The sequence below is a fragment of the Agelaius tricolor genome, unplaced genomic scaffold (genome assembly GCF_023055355.1).
Source record: "Agelaius tricolor isolate 1412-34295 unplaced genomic scaffold, bAgeTri1.0.p SCAF_4, whole genome shotgun sequence".
Lineage (NCBI taxonomy): Eukaryota > Metazoa > Chordata > Aves > Passeriformes > Icteridae > Agelaius > Agelaius tricolor.
Window position 1 is genome coordinate 10,716,965 of NW_027269264.1, and position 24,689 is coordinate 10,741,653.

Sequence of the window (24,689 nt, forward strand, 5' to 3'; positions counted from 1 at the left end):
TCTCATGGGAGCCTTGAGCATAACCACGATTTTACAATTTTCCAGAGGCTCCTAGCTCATGGCCTTGGTTTCAGATGAGGTCTGTGCTCAGCGTGAGGGGGAACAAAGGTTCTCAGCATCTCTGCAGGCTCAGCACTCTGTTCCTCATGTCTAGACATCACTCTAATCTCTTAATTCTGTATTGGCTCGTTGTTTTTGGGGTCTTTTGGTAAGTTTGATGAGGTTCCCATGGCATGCTGGTCCCGAGGTTATTTTGCATTCTCTCTGATGCCCCCCTCCCACATCCCCTCCCCTCACTGTCTGGGGAGAAGTACAATTTAGCTCCAGGCAGGCTTTACCAATACAAAAGGGGGGATTAGTGAAAACCACCGGTCATTACAATTACAAACAGGTAGAACTTCACCTTGCCAGCAACTAGTCTGACTGGTTTTGCAACTCTTTTTTTCCCAAAAAAATTGGCAGACTTTTTGTTTATAACATATATGAAACTATTAAATACTAATATTCATTTAATTGTAACAAACACTGTGTTATATAGCTTGGATTCAAAAGTAGAGAGAGAGAGAGAGAGGAAGGAATCCACAAACATTGTTGAATTTTTATTTATTTTTTTATTTATTTGAAGTTGCAACTGTCATTGAAATTTCTCATGCACTTTGCCTTCAGCTGAACCTGTTTTATATTTTTTGTATTTTATATACATATTTTTGCCATTGTTTTTCAATTCTTGACTTCAGAGGCCTGTAAATAGATTTTCAATAATAAATATTTCTTTCGTTGTTGTTCATGAAAATTAGTACACCACTAGTCTGTTTCTCTGATGTTCCACACCTGTATAAACATCTCAAGACACTGCAGGGCAAAATCTAACACCCAAAACCTTAGTAGTATGTTGGTTCTTTGCTTCAATTGATTTCTTTGAAGTTCATTCATACTTAGGGAGATTGGCTCTTACTGTACTGATTTGAATCCAAATGAAAAAATGTTATGTCAATTTAAATGAAAACCATAATCCATATGCAAGAAAACACAAGTGAGGTGATGTTAGAAATTCTATCTTAATATCGGTCTAGAAATTTTGTCAAATCCTTTGTCACAGTGTGATCCTTTCTTTTTCTAGTAAGGATCAAGGTTCCACTTTCACTGGACTTCATATAATCAGAAATACATCTAGAGAATTTGCAGCATGGAAAAAAGAAAACCAACAGAATTTTCTTTGCTTCCTTGGAACAGTTCTTTGACATGAAACTGTATTTTGTAGTGTACTGTTGACTGCCAAATTCACCTATAGACCTCCTTTGGGAATTGAATGAAGCCTGGATCTGTCACCCTGCAGCACTGCCTCATTCTGCCACCTTCAGACAGACATTTACACCGAGACACCTGGTCAGTGAAGGCTGTTAGGTACTAACTGGCTCATAGTAATCTATAGTCATTCAGGCTCTGCCAGACAGCAGCATCAAAGCCATAGCGACAATAAACCTTTTAAGCTGAAAAGTTGCTTCCCCTCCAGAACTAGTGATTATTTTTGTGTCTTAATTTAAAGACATGCAGTGTCCAGGGATTTGGTAGTGAATGATATCAATCGTAAATCACAAGTCCAAACCCTTTCACAGGGCTACTGCTAGACTTGCATCGTGATCCAGTGAGTGTTTCACAAGCAGGCAGATGCACACTGATGCTCCCAATGCACAGGCCAATGTTCAAAATGAAGGAGAGAAGCAACATTGTTTAGTTTTCTTGCTGTGCAGGATGCTGCATCAGAGCAGGCAGTTGTTGCCTAAAATGTACACAGCTGTGCCCCACATCTAAAAAGAACAAAAACAAAGTAATCCAGCTTTTTTTCCTGTTGGTTAAAAGGGTCTGTGTGATTCAGGGTAAGAATGACACTGTCTCTGTGCCAAACAATCTTCTTTGTCATGGGAGGCACGAAGATGCAGCTTCTCTGCAGGGAAAAGTACTGATGGCAATGTATTATTGAAGAAAAACATAGTGCTTTGGCTCCAATTTTGATTCCCATTATAAGGTAATGCTGTGGCAATGTTCTGTTAATACAGCGCATTTTGGCAGTGTTTTGCTTCATTGCCCTTTTTAATAAAATAGAGGGTAAAATAGTAGTGATAGATCTGCTTAGTGAGTTAACTCGGGTGGCAGTCTTGTTTCTCATATCCAGACCACAGAAGAGCCCTCTTGACTGGACCTTGCACCTGCTTGTACTTTGTGACTTCTTCTGTTCCCTGAAAGACAATCTGATCTGCATTGCAGATGATTCTTTAATCCTCAGGTCCTACTGGAGCATAACATTGCAAACAGCTGGCTTGAGAGCTACAGGCCATTCAGCGTGGTTTGAGGCTGTGAATACACATCATCTCCTGGCTGCAAGTGTGTCCACAGGTTGCTGCCCCTCTGCCACTCCTTCTCTGTGTCATTGCTTTCCTGCTCAAATGAAATTCTTAAAGACGAAAGAGACAGGTCAAAGCCACTCTGAAGAAAAATACTAGATTGTACAATGGCAGTTGATATCCTTACCCACTTTTTCTGCCTCAAATCAATTCTTAAAGTCATTTGCTGAACCTAATTAGCAAATGACTCGGCAGCTATCCCTAGAGCAAGGCTTTATTTAAAAATCAGACACACATGGGCAAAATCAGCAGCCATTTATCAATCAGCTATCCCTCCAGAAAGAGAATGTAGGGCTTTGACTGTCCTCCAAGTTTTATTATCCTGTCTCTCCTCTGAAATTTAGTTAGACCACTGAAGGTGAGGACTGGTTATCTTTGTCACATTATCAGCCCTATTTTGAAGCCAGGTTGCTACTCTCCCTTGCAGCCCTGAAAGCAGTATAGCAAAAGATTCTCATGTTTTTTGAGAAATCTTGAATATGAATGAAATTCATCTTTTGACTACCTGGTTCTCTCATTCATGGTCAAAACACAGGAGAAGGAAAATCAACTCAGAGATTTTGCATGGGTCACTTAGCAACCAAGTAGTGAGCACAGAATCAGTTTCCATCTGGGGCCAAACACCAAGTGTCGAAGAATGAACGTAGAGAGAAATATCCTTTCAAATTTGTGGTAGTTTTGGTTTAAAAATGTTGCAGTCTTCTCCTGAGATGAATGAGGGAAGCTTCTTCTTTACTTTAAACTTGAGTTAGATACTGAAATGAGTCCCAGCAGAAAAAACAAAATGCTATCAGATAAAGAGCTTTCTATACCAACAGGAAATTTCTGCTGGTTGCAATAGCTGGGGAGTTTGGATTAAGGTCTTTTTTTCTGAGAGTCACAGTATTTGTTCTTTATCTTGTCATTTTGGACCCACAAGTGCAGCCTCTGATTGGAGGAAAAAAAAAAAGGGGGGGGGAAAAAACCAGAGAAAACAAATATGGTTAGTAAGATGGATAGTAGAGAATAAGTGAGAAACATTGTCCAAGAAAGATGTCACTCTAAGGAGCTCCTGTGAGCTCCAAGAGCTACAGGTCTTCTTTACCCGTGCCTGCCTCACTGCATCCCTGGTTTTGTAGTTAATTAACATCTCTACCCACTGAAATTTCAGCATCAGCAATTCACTTAATATCAAGTGAAGTATGTGAGTGGCACTGCTGAGAGGGATGCAATACCAGAGGTTACTAAATCATACTGAAAGGTTATTTTAATATGCTGCTTATTTACACTTCCTTAATTGCCTACAAATTATTACAGCAACTGGACTCTAGCACTAGCTTTCTGTGACATCCTGGATGAATCAAACATCCATCAGTTCTGAAAAAAAATGAGATGCTATTTGCTGCAGAGTGGCCCTTTTAGTTCACTAGATCCTTGAAGGAAGTTGATGCATGTGCTCTGATTCAAATGCAGGAAACCATTTTTGAAAATCCACACATTTCTTACTCTTTTGAGAAACAAGAGAATAGGCACTAAAAGAAAAGATACATTTAATTCCATTTTACCAATATATCATCATCTTTTTTAAGCAGCTCTCTGAGTAGTTTCTTCCCTTTCATAATCTAAAAAGCCTATTTTAATGCATGGATCCTTTGACAATATTTCCCTTTAGGGAAAAACCTTTCTTTTTCTAGGAAAAAAAATAAAGAAAAAATGTTCTCTTTTTTTCTAAATTAAAAACCTGGTTTTCTTTTTTTTTTTCCCTGTGGTACTATATTCAGCTACACTCTTAATATCCACTCTTCAGATACATCCCTAATACCCTTAATAAAACACTTATTTCTGAATTTATTAATATATTTCATTTGATAATTCCTAAAAAAGAGAAGAAAAATGGAGACAAAAATGTATTCAGAGAAATTAATGTTAGGGAAAGGCATTTAATTAATATTTTTTGACTTTAATGATACAGAGCCAGTTGAAATTCAGGTAGCAACAGAGAATATATCTGCCTCACATTATTATCTCCAAGCATAATATTCATAATTTTAAAATTGTGATTGCTGGGAATGTAATTATTAAATCCAGAGATCTCATCACCATATCTGAATGAATGTATTAGGCTGCCAACCTTAAATATTTTTAGTTTTACAATATCCTGCAAACAAATTCATTTTCTGTAAATACGGTCAAAAACCTCACAGACTACCGTGAGTTATAAAACCTGAAAAGACTTATAGGATTACTTGTAGCTTAAATCTAGATTTTTCTAATTCTGACTTCAAAGGGTTTCACGGATTACAGAAAACTGTTTTTAATCAAACCACCAAATCTCACTTATTGAGAGATTTCTCCACCATTATCAGTCCAATCAGGATTTACCCCAATTATTTTAAAATATAAGTGTTTCCTTAATGTTAGCTTTAAGTAATTCTGTAGTGCCATAATTAGCATGATTACTAATGATACTCATACTACATTAAAATTAAATACTCAATGTAGTATGCTGGCTGCAAAAGATCACTCATCATCACCTAATGCAAACTACTCATCTGAACCTTGAAAAGGGAACTCAGAGGAAAGGTTTGTACTAGCTTTCTCTGGGCATTAGCTTAGGTGAAAGATGAAATTATAAACATCTGTAGGGTGCATCAGTTTAAGAAATATCACTTTTAAACACCACCTACACCAGAACTGCCAACTACCAGAACTCTTTGGAGCTGGATTGTTATTTGTCAAAGAAGCTAAGTTTTGTTATTGTCAAAGAAGCTAAGTTTGTTACCAGCTAAAAGTTCTTCTTGGAAGATACCTCTTGGCATCTTCAAGTTTTTCATTCTGTAACATCAAAACCTCCAAAGTGAGATGTCCTCATGACTTCCCCACAACAGAAAGCCTAACATATAGGTAGCAGAATTCTCCAGGGAACAATAAAGAAGCCACAGATGAGTCATTTTGACAGGGTTTTCCTTTTTTAAGTAAAATCTAGCTATGTTTTGAAACCAGCACCTCTTCCAAAATGTCAATTCCAAACACTGACTTTTCTGCTCCTTTTCCTAGTTTTTTTACTTCCCCATATCTTCATCCCATAAAAGATTTTTAATCAGTTGAGGTCACTGCAAAACTGCTTCTCAACAAAAGACAGCTGCCTGCAAATTTTTTGTGGTTCTTTACCAAATCACACATCAGCTTCATAGTGTTTCTCATTAACTGTCCCAACACACTGCTTGCACAGTTCAGTGCAATACAATATTCTGTGTATAATTCACAACTTTGTACAGAGAATTTTATTTTATATCCAGTAAAGAAGGTGCTGGCAGATGAATTTAAATGCCCAAATAAACCTCATCAGTTTCTGTTTGGTTATGCATGTGCCCTCCCACACCCCTTCTCCTTGTAAATAGAGAAGGAACAATGTAATCTGGTTCAGGTGACTTTAGCCAGTCACTCTGAGCTAACTCCAGATGTTAATTCTTCTACTAAAAATAGATTGATATTGGATTCAGTGTCCCATGGGATCAAGAATTAATCCAAAAGAAATATTTGCTAGGGGAGGAAAGAGTAGAATACTTATTTGACAGAGATATGATCAAGAGATGTGAGGCCAGGGTAGATAGCCAAGATCTTACAGTGGCCAATTCAGCTTCTTGTGCACTTGAAACTCCTTTGTTTCAGTTTTGCAGCCTCTACAGCAGAAGTGATAGTTACTCACTGCAACTATTTTACAGGTCTACTCTGAGATTAATCAATAACTGTAAAGTCCCTTGAAGATCAAAATAACCATGAGAAAACTAGGGGCCAGGATGACAAACAAACCAACATTTTCAAATACAGTGTTGTAGCTGAATGCACACCTGCTGAACCTAGTGGCATTTTTTTTTCTTCCCCAAATCCATTTCAAGGAGCCCAAGCAATTATTATCATGTAAGAGTGGCACTGAGATCACTGGCATGCTAGAGCTGAATTCAGTCCAGTGTGTAAAAAAGGAGAAGTCCTTTAAAACTATGCACAAATCCTACTCTATCAATGTTATCTTGCTCTTACAGGCACAACCTGAGCTTTTCTGAGCTTGTGTTTTATGATCTCTCCCTGCCTGGACTCAAAGCAGTAATTTATGCAGCCTTCTTCAGCTGGGGCTTGCCAGGATGCCTCGTTGTATGTCGCCCCATCATGTAACAAGAGCCCACATGTGAGAATGTTACACAATACTACACAAGAGGTGGTAAGCTGACTAGCAGGTCATCACCCAAAATGTAGGGAGTGTTATGCCATCAAACAGACACTGAGGAGTTCAGCCTGCCTATTCTGCATTGTGAATGCACGGGTCTGCAATTTTCAATGCCAGTAAAGACACAGCACCAGGTGAGAACTGTTTGCTGCTTGGACTGAGTCACAGCTGCAGCACTGGACACCACATTTGAAAGCCAAAGGAGGAAGGGCTGACCTGAAGATAGCACCCAAAAAGCATTTCGGGATGAAGCAAGGCAGAATCCTCTCTTCGCTCCTTGCTCCTGTGACTCAGTGCTGCTCAGCACCCTTCCAGAAGTATTCCTCACTGCTCCCTCAGCCCCAGTCACATTCATTAACTGACCAAGACTCGTACTCCAAGTAACAAATGTCCTCTTTTCCACAGCAATGCATTTCAAACTTAATAGTACAACACACATAATACAGGCAGCTCAGGCAGCTATGCCTCCCATCCCCGTTTCCCTTTCTCTCCCTTTTGATTCAATGAGGCTGAGCCCAGCGCCTTTTGTCTAATGGGATACAATCCCTGTGGATTGAAGGTCTCAGAGGAAAGAGAAAGAAAGGGATATTTTTAACTTTAGTCCTCTGGCGTCACACTTATAACTGTAATGAAATTTTTGGCTGTTAGAATAACAGGGCAGTGTTTTAATCTAGAACATTAGTCACACAGTTTAGGTGACAGAACAGTGAGCAAATTATATTTTGCAGAAGAAATGAAGGGATTAGAGAACTGCTACCAGTAAAATAAATTCTAGCTATTATGTCCAGATATCAGATTTAACACAGGTAAGGGAGTCCTTGATCAATCATAGGTAAACTATTTTATTACTGTATCCCTGTAAAATAAGAAAGGTTTCTTGCTGCAATTAAATTTCCCATCTCAAAGCCAAACCAAACTGTGCATTACATTGGCAATGTAAGGAAACTGATCTCTGATTATCCATGACAATAATTTGGCTAATGGTAGCACTTTTAGGAGCCCTCCTGCAAACAGTTTGCCAGCTGCTGACATGCCATATGCACTGAGAAAATTAGCCTAATTGCTTTGTCTGCAGCTGACATAATTCCCAGTTAGTATATGTGGGTTTGTGGAATGCATGTTTAATTTAGACAACGAGGATAGCTGTGAGCACAAGATATCTATTTGGGCAGGCTGACACCTGAGGCTCTTGCTCCTTCTGCAAACCAAGTCTGTTAACCTTGAGCCTGCTCTAGTGCCCCAGCAAGACCCAGGCTACATGTGATCTAAAGAGCCTGGGCCTTTGTCACACTGTGACCCATTTGGCAAAAGATCACACCGCCTCAGCAAAGGCCCTGAAACACAAATTCTGCACAGTGTTCACTCCAGATACCGTAGCAAGCCAGAAGGTGACCTTGCTTCCTTTTAAATTTACTCACTACGAATTTATTATACAAGGTATTGGTATGCAGGAGACTTTTCCTATGCACTGAGGAACACAAGAGCTTTATTAAAATTTTTCAAATAAAACTCTGTGTTGTAACACAGGACTTAGCAAAGAAATATACAGAACAATATATACAATGTCCAATATGTATTTACTTGGTGAACAAATAAGCAATTATTGAATACTTTGAAAGCATCACAAATGCTACAAGTGACCCTACAGGACCAATGAATTTTATTTCAAGGGATGCAGACTACTGTTTGTGAATGGTCCCAATCTCCCTTCAGACAGAGGATGTCTGTAAGAAGATGTTCTGTCTTTTGACATTGCACAAACCTTCTCCTTCTTCTGACCTCTTCATTCAGCCAGTGACTCAGCCTGATATCAGAGGGCAAACACTCACCTGATGAGATTGAAAGCTGAGGTCCAGACCTGCTGTTATAATTAAAGACCATCAAGTGCTTTTTCTAAGTGGAGGTTTGTTTCCTGGCTAAATTGCACTTCAGGTAATGGCACTCTTAAATCACCTTAAATTACCTCCCTGGCTCAAACAGAAGAGTTTCATCCCAGGCATAGTTTCAACTGGAGACAGACACCTTCACTTTCTCTTCTGCTGGGATCATCAGCATATTCAGCCTTACACAGTGCAGAATTTCCCCTCAAAGGCTGCAGAATTTCAAGCCACTTGGCTCCAATCCCGTTTCACAGCTTGTGTATTAATTAATGAGACAGTGTTACTCAGGCCAGACACTGAAGAGTTGGGGCTGGCACTGTGGTGATCCAAAGCTGCATGGTCTGCAGGAAAGTTGAATCAGGCTCTGAATTTCAGGCAACCAGGGAGATATTTTTTATCTTCTTAAACAGACAGGAAATGGTGTTGTAATGACTACTTTAAACTAACTTAAAAGGCTTCAGAGACAAAGTACATGCCAGAATAAGGTCAGAGAATTAGCCCTAACTTCCTGCCACTAGCTGCAAAGTATTCTGGTAAGAAGGAAGGGTATGACTTAATCTCACAGTCATTCACTGGGTTGCTACAGAGGCCCCCACACCCCAGGAGCAGTGTTACAGGCAGTGTGAAGGTGTGGAGAGTTATTGCCCAAACTCAGTTTGATAAAACGCAAGATGGTGTCTGTAGCAGGCTCTGCCATCAACATCAGCTAGCTGCTGTAAGACACCAGGGTGTTTAACTCCCTGTTGCTTGACACAACGGGGATGCTGGGACTCTAAGGTTTTTTATGGTCTCTAGCAATAAGCACATTGCAATTGCTCAAAGCCATCCCTACTCCTGTGCCAGCAGACTGTCTCTGTTCATCTTAATTTCTGTTCTTTCTTTGTCTGGTATCTTTGTCTTCCTTGCCAATCTTCTGCTGTGGCATTCTTTTTCTTTAACAGCCCTAGGATTTTGTGCTTCTGATCCTCCTCTGCTATGTCCCACATCTACTTCATTTTGTCTGTCAGCATTAAGACTTCCATTAACCACACTAAAATTCTCCTGGATGTTAGCACAGGAAGCACTTCAAAACACAAGGCAATGCATCCACTTCTACAAAGACAGGTCCAGAGAATGCCCACAGCAATAAGTGTGGTATCCCAGTATGAATAGCAGAGAACAATTTCATTGACATCCATAGAGACAATGGATCCTAGTCCTCCTCTTGTGCCAGAAAGCAAGTTGACCTACTCCTGGAGTTGGTATCCAGGACCTCTTCAGGCATAGCTTACAATAGCTTGTATTTTGTGCCAGATGAAACAAATCTAAGCAATTTGTCTTTTCAATATCTCCTTCTTTCTTTGTTGTTGACTACTCCTACTATCCTGCCTCATGAAGCCCAGACAAAAAGGATTACAGAATTACAGAATACACTGAGTTGAAAGGGACCCACAAGGATCATCAAGTCAAAGTCCTGACCCTCAGCAGGATGATCCTCAAGAGTCACACCAGGTACCAAAGGGTATTTTCCAAGAAAATACAGAATTAATCCATTTGATCCTGCTCTCCCCATGCCACAGAATTACTTCATTTGCCAGTAGTCTGGAGTGCTTTGGGCCCAAAATCTCTGAAGGGAAATCTGAGCAGTCTGCCATGGAAAACACACAGGTCATAGACAAAATATCATGAGGGAATGTGAGACTTCAGCAGGAGAGAGCAGTGCTGCTCATTTTATAAGAGCCACATCAGATCACCTCATGTAAACACAGCCAGCAAAGGTTTTCAGAAGGCAAACATGCCTGTATTCACTTCATGTGGGATGCAGATGTTTTCCACCAAAGCTATACCTGCAGGATCTTCTCTTATTTGGTGGAAGGGAACTAAACCCAAATGGTGTTCTAACTTTGAGATGCAGAATTTCTTTCATCTTGTCCCAAGTAACATTGCTTTCTGATTTATGTCCCATATATTAAATAATTTACAACCAAGGGACCTGCTGGGCTGGCTGACACTCATCTTTTTGCCAGGCTCATAGCACAGAATATTTGAGTTTCTTTTTTTCTTTGTATTAGTCTGAAGAGAAAAGGATTTGATCCAGTTAAAGAAGTGGTGTGGTTTCCTGCTTGAGCTTTCATTTGTTTGGGTATTTTTTGTTGTTGTTTTTTTCTTGTAATTAGGGATACACAGTTTATATTGCCTTTAATCACAGCATATGCACTCTGTAATTACTCTGTAAATACATGCATATGAATTGTTTATATGTGTGGAGGTGGGAGAGCAAGAAAGTAGAGGTAATTATGTGTATAGGGAAATGTAATGATTAATTATCTGGAGTACATAATCTTACCAAGAGGCTTGATAAAGTGCAAGCGCAACTGTCTCTCCTGTGTGTTAATTACTTACAGAGAGTTTGATCCAGCTGTTTCTACTCATGGAAATTCCCATTCCAGTCTATCTGAAGGGGAGTCCATAGGCTGAAACCTGTGAGTGCTTTCCCTGAGCAAACAAATCACATCCATATATATTCACCCTAAAATGCAAGAAGCTGCCATTAGGTCATGGGGCTGATTATGCATTTAGCCCAGTTTAATCTTTCAGCCTTGCACCAACAGGAAGAAATGAGATGTGTTATCACTGCAGTTCATCAGATTCAGGGGAGACAGAAGAGAGCTGTGCACAGTTGAAAAGACCTAACCCAGGCTGTCTGAGTAAGCACAACATTTGTCATTGGTCTCTGTAACAACCAGGTACATGGAAGAAATTTGCTTTTTGCATCAATGACAGAGGGGACTGAGCCAGATTTTCCCAGCTTTCATCAAGGCAGTTTTCCAAAAGAACTCCACAGACAGAGAGCTGCTTGTAGGAAAAGCCTGCTTTTTTCTTCCAGAGTTCAATGTATTAGCAAATAGTACTTTGCCAAAAAATTGCAACATGTCTTAAGTTTGGATATTTTCAAGGAAAATGCCACTATGTTAATGAGCCAGGCACTGCTTCCCTCAGGACCTGGTGGCCAGTCAAGCAGTATGACTTATCATGGTGTGGAGGTGCTGTTTTGCATCCGGGAGCAGAGAAGAAGCAGGCAAAGAACCCCTAAACTCCCTGACTCTAATAAGTTTGTGCCAGCCAGACATAGCACAGTGATACCAAACTGATACCAAACATATATGTTTTCTTACTACACATACAAACTACTACGGATCTTTCATTTTTGCTTAGCTATTTTTAGCACAAGTTTTTCTTTTCTAGTGTTGTGAAAAATACATCTCATGAGTCCCCAAATTAGGCTCTCAAGCAGTGGTGCCTTTCTCGTTCTCATCCTTGCTGTCTCCAGAGTGCTCGCTTTGCCACTAGTTGTGATGACAAGCGGAGCTGATACAAGCATGCTCTGTTGTGAGCAGGGGAAGTCCCAGCTTAGATCATCACCTTCATAACTCCTGCTTCTGACTTTGGGGTCAATAAATGTCCATTCATGATGGCTTCTTTCTCCTTTCACTACGGGCCTCCTCTCCAAATTTCCTCTCCAGAGGTACTGGTCCCAATACACCTGCCACACATCATAGTAAGCCCAACCTGTCTGCATGCACGTTTCCTCACAATTCTCTGGTTTTCCTCTTAGTAACCAAGCCCATCTGTCATTTCTTGCATGAACAGGCCACATGAGAAAGTATGTTTTAAAAGTTCCCTTTGGTTATTGCAAACCTAGATCTGTGGAGATGCAAGTATGAACAGCACATCTTTTCCTAATGCTCTGTTCATAGATATTCATCCAACATTCCAAGGAAGTGAAATGGCCTAGCAGGAAAAAAATTGTAATGGGGCTCATCTTGCTCAAGGACTGATGTAAGAACTTGAATGCTGTACCAAGGGCATGCTTCTGCATTGCTGCTTCACTGCAACAGTCTGGTTCAGGAAATGGGATATAGATACTCAGCTTTCTAACATCAGTTTGGATATGAGTGTTTTTATGGAGATGTCATTGCTTACTTTGCTTGACTGAATGCAGTTTCAATTTTACAGGGAACTTCTTCCCTGGATTGCAATTATCCCATTTTTTTGAGTATACCACTCAATTTCTTTCTTAGAACATTCCAACCTGTGTTCTTACAGCTCATGTACCAGGAAACAGTGTAATCTTTGTCTGCTTAAAATTATCTTGACATAAAACTGAGATAATTTTTTTTTGTTTTATTACAAGCCCAAACATTTGTTAATTCCAGTCCAAAGATTAATGGAGTTAATGTTTATGAAACAGCATCAGGTTAATTACACCTGAAGCTACATTAATCCTTATAATTTCATTCAACTTCTAAATGAAAAGGAACACTTCAATGTCTCAGTCAAGCTGTACTGCTATATTGCCCTATCTTTTCCTAATTTCAGATCTTTCTTGTAGCAGAGAACAGGTAGGAAGTACTACTCTAAGACTTCTGCAGTTCTTAGTTGCTCTTCATTATATTGAGGGTAGTTTCTTCCCTTTTTACAATCCATCCTGTAAGTCAATGATGTGAATATTGGAAACATCAAGAATTATTAAAAATTTGAGAGCAATGCTTGTTCCCTTTTTTCACAGTGTTAGAGAATTTATTTATCTTAAGGGTGTTAGTGGCATTCAGAACAATCTCAATCAATAGGCAGAAACTAATTTCACAGCTCTGATCCCTCCACAGCCAGATTGTCTCAGCTGCAGTGACACCTATCAAAACAGTGTGAGGTCCAATCCTCAATCAAATGCTGTTTTGATGAAATCAAGCAGAGCACAACTTCTTCATGCTCCCACTTCCTAAAAGAGCTACAGGAACAGGCACATCTCTGAAAAAAACAGCTCTATTGATACCAGACTCAATGTAAATCACTGAACTTTCTCTCACCCTTGGCAGTATTGATAAAAAAAAGTAAGTTTCATGATGTGAAAGTTGATGGCTCCATTACGTCACTCATGCTAAGTACATGTCTTGACACTGAAAGGAACTGGGCCACAGTAACTGCCTATGAAACAGACTGTCTAAAAGGTAGTGTTACAGACAAATATAGAGTAACTTTTGCTTTATTTTACTATAAAAAAATAGCTAACTGCAATCCTTGCAAAATAGGTGATAACTCACAGTATCTCTGCCATGATTTAAGTTACAGAACTCAAACACAGTACAATTGCTAAGGCTTTAGGTATGAAAGATAGCAGAACTACTTCTAAAACATGGAAAATGTAAATAACTTCTACAAACATGAGATCTTTCAAATTAAATTTAACAAATTTAGCTTCATCAAGCACTTCCTTCCACTCCCAGAAGAGTACACTAGCTAAATATGTGGCGATGATCTACAGACTTGTCTCCTGATTTTCCAAGTTCCCCTTCCCCATCCAGAGAGCACAGGCAGATCAGCTCACAGAGTAAAGAGGTACTAGATACAAAAGTCTTTCCAGCTTTTGGGACTGTGCAGAATTGCATTGCACAAATCAAAGTATAAGCTTTAATTGTGTAAGCCCAAGCAAAAACTTGTTTAAAGATACATCATGAGAGTTCCAACTTCTTAAATAATCAGCAGGAACTTACTTGCTATTACTAACCCATAGATAAAAAAAGACAAAATAACTTCAGTTAAGTTGATGTACTGGCTTCCAACATTAAAGGAAGTTCTTCATACCTTCAAGGGTGAGTCCAAGGTACAGTGGTTCCTTACTGTGGTAGCATTAACAATTAGCATAACTTTTTAAAGAAGCTTGGGTTATTTGATGAATTCTGTGCCTCCATCTGATTAGCAGTAACTCAATACACAATTCAAAAAATATCAGAGCAGTAATAGTACTGGAGAAATGTTGAGGATATCACAGTAGTCAGACTAGAAAAAAATAGAGAAGGTCTCTAATGTGGAAAACCATGAAGACTCTTCTCCCACAGCACCTTCAGTGTGCCAAAGGAATGCTGATCAGTCCCATTTTTACAAAAATTGCCCATTAAGGAGCAGCTGTAACACACCAATCTCTGGGGTAAAACCAATCTCTTCAGAGTTACACCACCCAATTCTGCACCTACTTCTCCTAGTTATGGATCACTGCTCCATGTGCAAAGGTCAAAACTAGGATTTTCCACTCCCCTAATGTGGCATTTTACTCATTGTTATCTCATTTACTGATAAGGAAAGATTTGGAAAATTAACCAGAATCACAATATTTTGCTGTCAAAGCTTGTCTACTTCATGCCACCTTGTGGTCAGGTCACTGTCTTTAAAAGAAGCAGAGAGTAAACCTTCTACCCAGTCAGAATTGCAGCATCCTGTAGAAATCCTGCATGCCCCTTCTTCAAGTATAAATGCTTACAGAAGGCAGATGTAACCAAGAACAGTGTCCAGCCTTATCACATCTCACAGTTCTGAGATATTTAGAAAGTGTATCTATAAAATGCTCTTTTCCCACTGGTTTCACTGTGTTTGCACTGATAAACACTAACCCATATCCTGGCCATCTGTTCAAAAGAGCAAAGTACAAGACCTTCACAATGCATTTTAATCTGCTCTATGATCATGTTGTATTATTGAAACACAATAACCTGGAGAAAAGAAACCATAAAATATAAAATATAAAAACATAAAATAGAATAGAAGGCAAATACCCATTGTGTTCCAGTGCTGAGTAAGTGTAACTCAATTAGAATATACATGAAATAAAATTTTCAGTTCCTAAGAGCAACTTGTTTAAATTCAGAATTGCAAGAAATCCACCAATATCCAGTGTAGAATATTTGTGAGCACTCTCACTATTGAATAAATTAAAGGTACTTACATATTAAGGAACAAATATTGTAATACAAAAAATTATGTCAAGGAAGGAGAAGCCAGAAGCCCATTAAATAGAAATTATTAGAAGTACAGTTCCAAACTTAAGCACTGTTTAACAGAATTTTTTTTCTTTTTTTGGAAAATGTATAGATATTGGAATAGGTTGCCCAGGGAGGTGATGGAATCTCCATGCCTGAAGGTGTTCAGGAGGCATCTTGATCTGGTGCTGGGTGATGTGGTGTAGTGGCTCAGGGCTTAGAGTGGCAGTGAAGGGTGAACAATTGGACTGGATAATCTTAAAGGTCTCTTCCAACCTTGATTTTGTAGTCACAGCTTACTTTGGGATCCATTCTGTCCTTTGAATTTGTTTCATTCAGCTTTAAAGCATCCTTTGTCTTTGGTGGGCTTTGAATCAAGAACTCACAAGCTGCAGGCACTGTAATTAAATGCCTCCACTTTATAACTGGCATGACTATTAGTGAATCAAATTAAGTTAAGTCTGCAGAGCGTGTCTGCAGTAAAACAAGTCTGGAGCAAATCTTAGACTTACCACAAAGCATCTCTGCAGTTGAAAAATTCCATGGCTTTTTCTGTGATAAAAACCACTATAGATATTCATGATGTTACACTTTTTCAGAATGTGAGTAACTGTGATAATGACTGGACTGAGGCCTTGATTTAGTATTGCCCACTGTTATTATTCTGTTACAAAGGTATCAGCACCAGACCCAGGAGATTTATGGATTGCCAGCCTGGATTCTGGAAAGGGGAAATGAAGCAGGCTGGTGCAGCTGTTGGTGCTTTTGGTAAAGGCAGTACTCATTATTTGAAATCAGACATTTTAGCATCAATGAAACTCTGCAGTTATGGTCTATAGCTCACACTGAGGAGATTCACCCTGGACCTCTTTCACAACAAATCCCAACTGCTTTAGCAGTATAAGTGGAGAAAAACGTACTGCAGCATTTCATCTCCTGTGTTTGGTGCTCCTCTCTGCAGCCAGCACCCTGTGCTAGGTAACACTTAAAGCAGAAGATGCCTAAATGAGTTTTTCAGCTGTTTATAGGGTGCTAGAGAGAAAAAATAAAATCAAAGCATCTACTACAAGCTGTTGTTAAACTTCTTACTGCAACCTGCTCAGATTTGTCTTTCAGTGAAAACTTAAATAACAATTGCTGATGTATTTTATGAAGGGACAGCCACACTCTGCATGAATGTTATGCCCCACAGGTCCTCAGCAATGTCATGCACTACACATGCACAGGTGGAAGGCTCTGACAATAAAGTGAAAACGCCACAGAAGCAGGAGCAGCCTCTGAGAACAAAATGTCTGATATAGACAAATAGGCAAAGCCATGGAAATTTCAGCTGAAATGAGGTGGGTGAGCAATCACAGGAGCCACAACAACAAAGTAAGAGAGCAACCCATCAGCATCCACCCCCTCTTGGCTGAGATCTGGCTGTCATTTCCCTGCTGTCCTCCCCAGCCGGTAGTTTGCTTCCCACATGGATGAGTAATCCAGCTTCAGTGGGGTTGGAGAGGTTGCTCACCCCAGCACCTCCTCATCCTGGTAACTAGGATAGTGCTTTGACCTGCAGGAGCAAAATATCTAGAGCCCACTCAGTAAGGAGAAGGATTTCATTGCATGGGGAAAGAACTTATGGAAACTACATATGGAAATACACACTGGACAGGAACCTAGCACCAATCTTTAAAAGCAGGCTGTATCTCAGGCTTATTTTCTACCTTAGAAGAAGGATATTTGTGTGAATAGAGTGCATCCACACTTGAATGCAACATTCTATGTGCAACTGCCAAAATTTAGAAAATATTTAATTATTCTTTAACTCCTCATCTTTTTATATGTTCCTTCACACAACAGTTGCTGCCTAAGCAAAAAGCTAGTTTGGGGGTTTTTAAATGTGCTTTAGGGGAAGAGTCTCCAAAGCAGCATTCATGTGACAAAATTACTAGAACTGCCTGACAATCTTTGAATTCATGCCATTTCAATTTAAAAGGTTTAAAAAAAACATCATTTTCACAGGAGCCTTGTTCATTGTAGCCATAAGACAAAAGACAACATCCACCATGTTAATTAAATAGGAGAGAGGGAAAAAGAGAAAGTAGAAGTTAGGAACTAATTAGCATAATATAGATAATGAGTGAAAGAACCCCTAGAAATACAAGACAGGAGAAAAGTAGGTTTTGCTAAAGATGGGATGAATAATAACATTTTATTCCCTGCTAAAAACACATTCATGACCATTATCATATTTAGCCTTTTTCAAAATTATAGATTTTTCTATTCCTTCACGGGCTTAGTGGATTTTGGGGGAAAGATGAATGGGAGCTGCTAAGGGAGCTCTATAGGAAGAAACAACTTAATAAATTTTTTAAAAAAAGAAAAGCCTTTACGTGCAAAATAAACAAATCTTACTGGTCTTACATACATACATAATTCAGCAACCATGAGATTGCTGTTTGACCAAGGACCCTGGCTGGTTGGCTACCCACTACATCAAGGTGTGTTATGAGGGGCTCTGTCCCAAACCTACCCACAAACACTTTGTGTCATCAGACCAGAGAACCCCAGGCTGATGCCTTCTGGGAAGCTGTGCTGCACCTTTAGTGTGATTGGCACTGGTTTAAGCAACTGGTCTAACTGTGTGACTGAACAGAGACTGAGGGCCCATTCTTCACAGCTGCTATTTTTTGTGTGTCTTTTATGTGATATTTCATATATGTTTATTCAATAGCTCATTTAGATGCTGGCCAATAATCTGCAGGTACACAGAGATTTTGATTTATTCTAAGGTGGGGCATTTGCCGGGACAGAGAGGAGTATTGCACACCATGTTGTGTAACCAGCAAAATCAACGCATCAATTAAATTTAATATATAGTATTAGACATACTATCATTTTTCCTGCATCTGTTTCTTCAGCAGTTTGAGGAGTTAACAGGCAAAGTAGGCTATAGAGCTGATCCCTCTGCTCAAAGGAGCAGAGCGCTTTGAATTGTTTTGACAATGGTTTGGTTCATTTTATTTCATCTCAGTAGGGAATAAAGTTCTCTGCAGAAGGGAAGACATAACAGGAAATCACAGACAGGATTATAAGCATCAGTTTATGGAGGGGAAATGATTAATTCATCTAATTTCTGTTGAACCTGCATGTTTCTGAGACGTGGAGCAGGCTCTGAGTAGAAGCTGCATGGGAGACAGGCAGGAGCTGGAGTCATAGTCCCCAAAACCTGCATCAATTACAGCACGACCCTTGATCAAAAAATACAAGTGTCCTGAGCAGTGATTGCCATTACATTTGCAGCTGACATTTTATGAGCTGCTCCTGCTTCAACTCGAGAATTAGCATGAGAGTTAGCTGCATCCCACAGAGTAATGCGTTAATCACTAGCACTGTAACTACAATAAAGGGGACATTCACTGCCTTTAGCATACCAGTTGTCTCCACTGTGCTTCATTCATTAGGACCAACATCTTCTGATTAGCTGCAGGGACACCCCCTGGAGTCACATTAATCCTGTCAATTCAGTCAGTCTCTGTGGCTCTGCAGGATATGGCTGCTATCTGCAGGATTACAGAGATGCTCTTCTGCTCGTTTTAAGTTCAGCATGGGTCCCAAGGCAAAAGCTGCAAACACCTTCCCCGTGTGCTCTGCAAGGAGGGCTGGCAGAGATCTAGCAGGGCCTTCAGCCACACGAGCAGCAGCACAGCAGGTGGGTGGCAGGACACAGGGGATGTCACTCAGGGGCTGGAGTGGTCACAGCAGGACGCAGGGTCAGCAGCCTCCCAGCACTAGGATCACTCCTGTAGCCAGTCACTCTGGGCCTGCTCACTCGTCCTTGAGGGGCAGAGCAGGCGCACACATACCAAGGGGGACTGCAGTTGTCAGGGATGAATGCTTGCAATAACCACCCCAGTGGAGGTCCCACCAGTACCAGTCCTGTGTGAAGGGAGGTCCTGTCTTCATCTATTTGGGCACTCAGAGGGGAGATAGTGCCCAGACACCCTCTCTGCCTGTCTGACCTGCCCTGAGAAGTGGATATCTGGGACTGCCTTACTGCCTTCACAAGGTGTCTAGGGATTAGCTACTCTTTTCATCTCCACAACTCTTGGGAGGTGCTCCAAGACCACCGTGATAAATAAATAGATGGCTAATTGCCATCTGTTAAAGTAAATTAACAAGAAACAAGTAACAAGCTGGCTGGGTGGAAAAGATTTCCTTGGCAGTTTTCTTTTTTTGCTGCTGTTCAGCTGTGGGCAGCATGAGCTGGGACTTGTATTGATTGTTCTGCTTGTAATTTAGCATGAATGCAAATGCAGGTTGAGACCCAGCGTGTTCTGTTTAGTAGAAACCATGAAGAGAAAAGGAAATTGCTATAAATTAAATGTTCCTGTCTCTACAGGCATTGAGATGGGGATTCTGATTTATTTTAGCACTGGCAGAGAGAGGCAGTAACAACAAAACAACATTTATTTGAAGAAGAAAGACTGAGTAGGAGCCTGCCATCAGTAGCAAAAGTTTTTTATCTCGGTAAGTAAAATAAGAGATTTCAGAATATTGTCAACAGATAACAACATAGAAAAAGTTTGCAATCACATAACATGAGAGAAGCCATACATTTCATACCAAAGGTTCATCTACTTCAGGACCCTGACTCCAGCCTGACTGCAAGCTGAATCCCAGAAAAGACTGAGCACAAGGCAAATACACCCAGCACTTTCCTCAAAAACTCAACCACACCTTCATTTGCAGCACTGGAATCTTTCTGAGCCTACTGCAGATACCTCTTTTATATACCTTTGTTGGCCTGGTTTCCCCATATCTGAGATCAAACATCACATGTGGATTCAGCCACCTGCTAGCCCAGCACTTCTGATTCAAGCAATTCTTCCAAAGAAAGCTCAGATTTATTTAAGGTAGAAGGGTTGTCTCATCTCCACAAATTACTTAGACCAGTGATCTCAGCTCTCTCCATGTTTGACAGATTAGTACTTAAACAAATCCTACAGGTTGCAAAATGTCATTCAGAGAGGAACTGAAAGCATTTTTTTAACTAAGATGCATGACCTCAAAATCTATTCCTACCCTTGAAAAGGTATTGTGAGGATGTTCAATCCTTTACATTTACTTGAACTTTTATTACAGAATTTTCTTAGCAGAAGAGAAAAGAATTTTGATTTGCATTGGTTTATTACAGTTAAGTTCTTTCAGAACTGCAGAGCCATTATGAATATGGAAAAAGAATCTGATTTTATTTCAGTTTGTATATCAACAATTGAATTATAAAACAAAAGCTGAAATTCAGACTCAGCGGAGTTTCACATATGGGACCAATACTAAAATTAAAACCAAGTAAAAGACATTAATACATTCAAGGTTTTGGGGGACTTTCACTTTAGTATAGTATTCAGACTTCCTGGATGTGATTAAGGAAAAATACTTCTCTTTCTGGGCAATTTTGGCCTGGGTTTTGTGGTCTTGTTCCAAAATCATCACACTGGTCTCATCCCCTTGCATTCTGTCTCAAAAACAAGTGATCTCTAAATTAATTCACACTGGGAAAACCAAAGCAAAGTTCACAGAGCCAAAGCCCACAGCAAGAGCAGAAATAAAAAAAAATCTTCTTGTGACTCTGTATACCACTGCAGTGGCATTTTTAGTAGCAGCAGAGAAGGGAGGCCCAGCTCAAAAACGACCTTGCTGTCCTTACACCTAGAAGCATGCCAAGCTGGCACACTACTGCTCTGCTGAGAGCAGCTTGGGAAGGGCAGGAGGCTCCCATATCTCTCAGAGGACAAACTGCCTATGGAAGCACCAAACAGTTGTTACCTGGCTACACTTCTGTCACCTTGGTGTGATGCTTTCAAAAGCTCCCTTAATTCAGAAAAGTAAGTGGAGAGTAAGGCGAGTGACAGCAAAGCAAGGTGACATGGGTAGTGCTCTTGGTCAAACCTACATGGCTTTGGAGAGATATTGCTTGTTTCCAGAGAGAGGAGATGTGTGTGTCATGGGTGCCCGAGTCACAGAGGGTATTCATGACTTCCCCAGGCATGCCTGGAACTCTGGCAGAGGCACTGCATGAAATTGCAGAGCTTTATCCAAAAGGAAAAAAAAAAATCTAAAACCTACACAAATTGCAGGCACAGTACAAAACTCCAAAGCACATAATCCTCTCCCTGAGAGAAATGAAGCACAAGCTAAGACCTTATAGCATACATACAGAGCCAAACACCTACAGCCTGTACTCCTTAGCTGTTCCATTTCACTGCACTGCTGCAGCTCTCCAATCATTATAGTATAATCAATCCTGAGCCTTTTGTAAAGCCTCAGTTCTAGGAGTCAGAACAGAAGAATGAGTTCCCACTTTTGGAAAAACAAAGGCTTCCAACCTCGCATGATGTTGAGAAAAAGATTAAAACCATGAATTATGAAGGAATTGCAAAAATAGCTAAAATGTATGTATTTATTTTTCAGTCTCAGAACTGAAGCTCACAAGTTTTGACTACTCCACAAACTGCCACATAATTGTGTTTGTTGCATAAATTTTCCTCAGGCTCATCTGGCATAATCCTACAAATGTCTATGGCATTGATTTACTTTTTAGAAGTTTATTCTTTAGAAAGAGCTAAGAAATAGATATAAAGACACAGGCAAAGCTATTTTCAAACTTATAAACCTGTTTATAGTGGAAGAGTAATTTACTTGAAAAGAACCTACAGGAAAAAATGGGAACTCTTTTTCTCCAGTCATTAGGTCAGCAGCTGAAATGTATGTTTGATTTCCCCTCTACTCTTTAAGATTTTCATGATGCTAGCCAATCGTATCTGTCTTCTTGAACAACTGGGTACCACTTTTCTGCTTGCAGGGATGGGGACAGCAACCCCCAGAGTTGCGGAGGCTCCCACCATGCTACTTACCTGCAGCCCAGTTACCAAGAGGGGATGGAGCCATGACCTCAGGGAGGAGAGAACTGCTAACAAAGAAAAAGAAAAAACAAAACACAAACCGTAAAAGAGTAGTTAATGAAGGAACTTGCAACTGTGATTTTTCCTGTGCCAGATTTTCTAATCCGAAGGCTGCAGAGTCCCCTGGAGTTGTTGTTGCTGGAGACAGAGCAGATATCTCCATATCCACAGGGCCAGATTTCTAAGCTTGGACTTGGGAGAGTTGGTCCTCACACACCACTGTAATGCTCCATGGCTGGGTCACCAATGCCAAGCCAAACCTGGTGACACAACTGCTTCCCCCGTGAAGCTGGAATAGCCAGTCTATAAAACATGAGTGAAAATTAGCACCTTAACACAGCAGATAAAGTCTGCTGCACTAATACAAGCAGACTTTAGCTCCATTCCCAGGAGATCTGAGACATAGGCTGCCCTGGACCAAAAAGATAATGTAGCTTGAGCAGAGCAAGCAGAATTCTCTGCTCTGTGCATTGTTCATGCATTAAGGACAGGTTATAACGGCAGAAATACAGGGCAGAGCAGCTCCTTCCTGGGAGTCAAAGGCAGGGATTAATGTGGGGTTTGGGGATATCCAAAACTCAGAGTTGGTTATGCAGCACTGAGAGCTTAGTAATATCATCTCATTTTTTAACTGGAATTACTATACCCATTTTTTTGTTTAGGAGCACTGATTCTGTCTCTGTTAGGTGAAATCTGGGGATGGAGCACATATTCTAAACTATTTTTTGCTTCTCTTGATGACACCTGTCAGTTACTCAATAGCTGACAGCAAATGCTGTTCTATTGATTTATTTTTCTAACACTACAAATCATGCCAGAAGATGGATGTGAGCCTCTTATAGTAAAAACATTTTTTAAAACAGAAGGAAAAAACAGCAAAAACAACCACTAAGCACAGCTCGCTTCTCCTTCTCCCCTAAGGTAAATGGATAGTTGCAAAAAACCTTTTTTTTTTCCCTTGGTTAAAGCTTGCCATCTGGTGGAATGAGACCAAATCAGCTGCTCTGCTGTGGGAGGAAAATAGGGGAAAACACCCTTTTTCTTAGAGAAACAACCGTCTGGTATTGCTATAAGACAGAAGCTGAATCAATCAGATACAGCTGACCTTGTCTGCCTGCAAAGCTAAATATGGAGCTGAAGAATGAATGTTGGCACGCACGTAGATTCGAACTTTTACAGTACAGGAGCTTCATTTAATTTGATCAGCTCACACAAGAGGTTTTAGATTGTGTTCAGCAAAGACACACTGCAATTCTCCCATAGAATTTTGAAAGCTCACATTATTTATGTTGCATAAATTATGTTTTATTATTTCAAATTGAATGAAAGAAAATGTCTTGTGGCCAGATAAGTATTATCCTTTATTCTTGAATTAGTTCTTCAGAAAGATTCTTGCCAGCCAACATGTTTTCTTATGAGAAAAGGTAGGACAGAGAACGTGCAAGAGGTGAGGGGGCAGAAGATAAAGAGTAAAAGGGAAGGAAATAGAGGTGGGTGGAGGAGGAGAGGAGCCAGGAGAGGAGGAGGGAAGGGGGAGAAAAAAAAGAAACATGGGAGAAAGGGGAAGGGAAAAAGGGAGGGAAATGGAAGAGATGGGGGCAGAGAGGGGGAAAGAAACCAGGTCCTTCACATGAATTTCAATTTGTTAGTACTAGTGATAGTCCTAGTAACTTGAAGAAGCTGAAAAAATGTAGGTTATGGATGTATGTTGGTTAAAATGGAAAAAATGTAGGTTATATTTCCTGCCAAGGAAATATGATCATCTTTTCACTGCTGTTCTTCAGCCTTTAAAAAGAGCCTTTAAAAATACATTTATCCAGGGATACTCTACTGGTATCTTTCCCTCAGTTTCCCTCAGAATAGTTGCAATTTATAATTAAAGTGAGGTTAATATGACAATATCTACTTTTAAAGCAAGCAGAAAAATGCTTTTGAATCTATGAGGCTTTTCCCCATCTCCTGTATTTGAGCAAAAGCAATGATGGTAACTTTAATTACCTTTTTTTCCTCTTCATACTCCTGTGAAGAAATGGGAACAGTAGGTGAAGGACCTGCTACCAAGTGCTGGGGCATGAAACTTTATCCTTCTTGAAGGAAGATATTCTTCTTCTAAAGTGAGATCCTGTTTCTGCTGAAGACAAAGCCAGAAATTTCTAGCAGCATCACGAGGAACCATGGTCTGTTTTGCAGCACTGTGAGACACCAAACACCCTCCTTCCTGCCCTGTTCCTCACCATAATCACACTTTGGGGTTATCAGCTGAAACTATACATATCTGTGTATTATTTATGGGATCAAGAGCAGACAGTCTGCTCAGTTCTTCTCCTGCAGTCTCTCTTGCTATCTATTCCTCATGATGGACAGAGGTAGATGCAGAGGGAAAGAGCAGAGGCCATGAGAGGCTCCTTTTCTCCTGCCATCCTCCTTTGGTGCAGCAGCCAAAAGCATACTTAAACCCTCTC

The 24,689-nt window shown here is 40.1% G+C and overlaps 1 long non-coding RNA gene across 1 annotated transcript; it reads right to left on the minus strand.

The window, feature by feature from the left end:
* Positions 1-671: 671 nt before the first annotated feature.
* On the minus strand, positions 672-24,545 carry LOC139588828 (uncharacterized). The gene is made up of 3 exons (XR_011678833.1): positions 24,226-24,545; positions 22,269-22,530; positions 672-3,329 (listed from the first exon to the last, which is right to left on the minus strand). It is a non-coding gene; the product is annotated as an uncharacterized lncRNA (long non-coding RNA).
* Between the last annotated feature and the right edge of the window lie 144 nt (positions 24,546-24,689).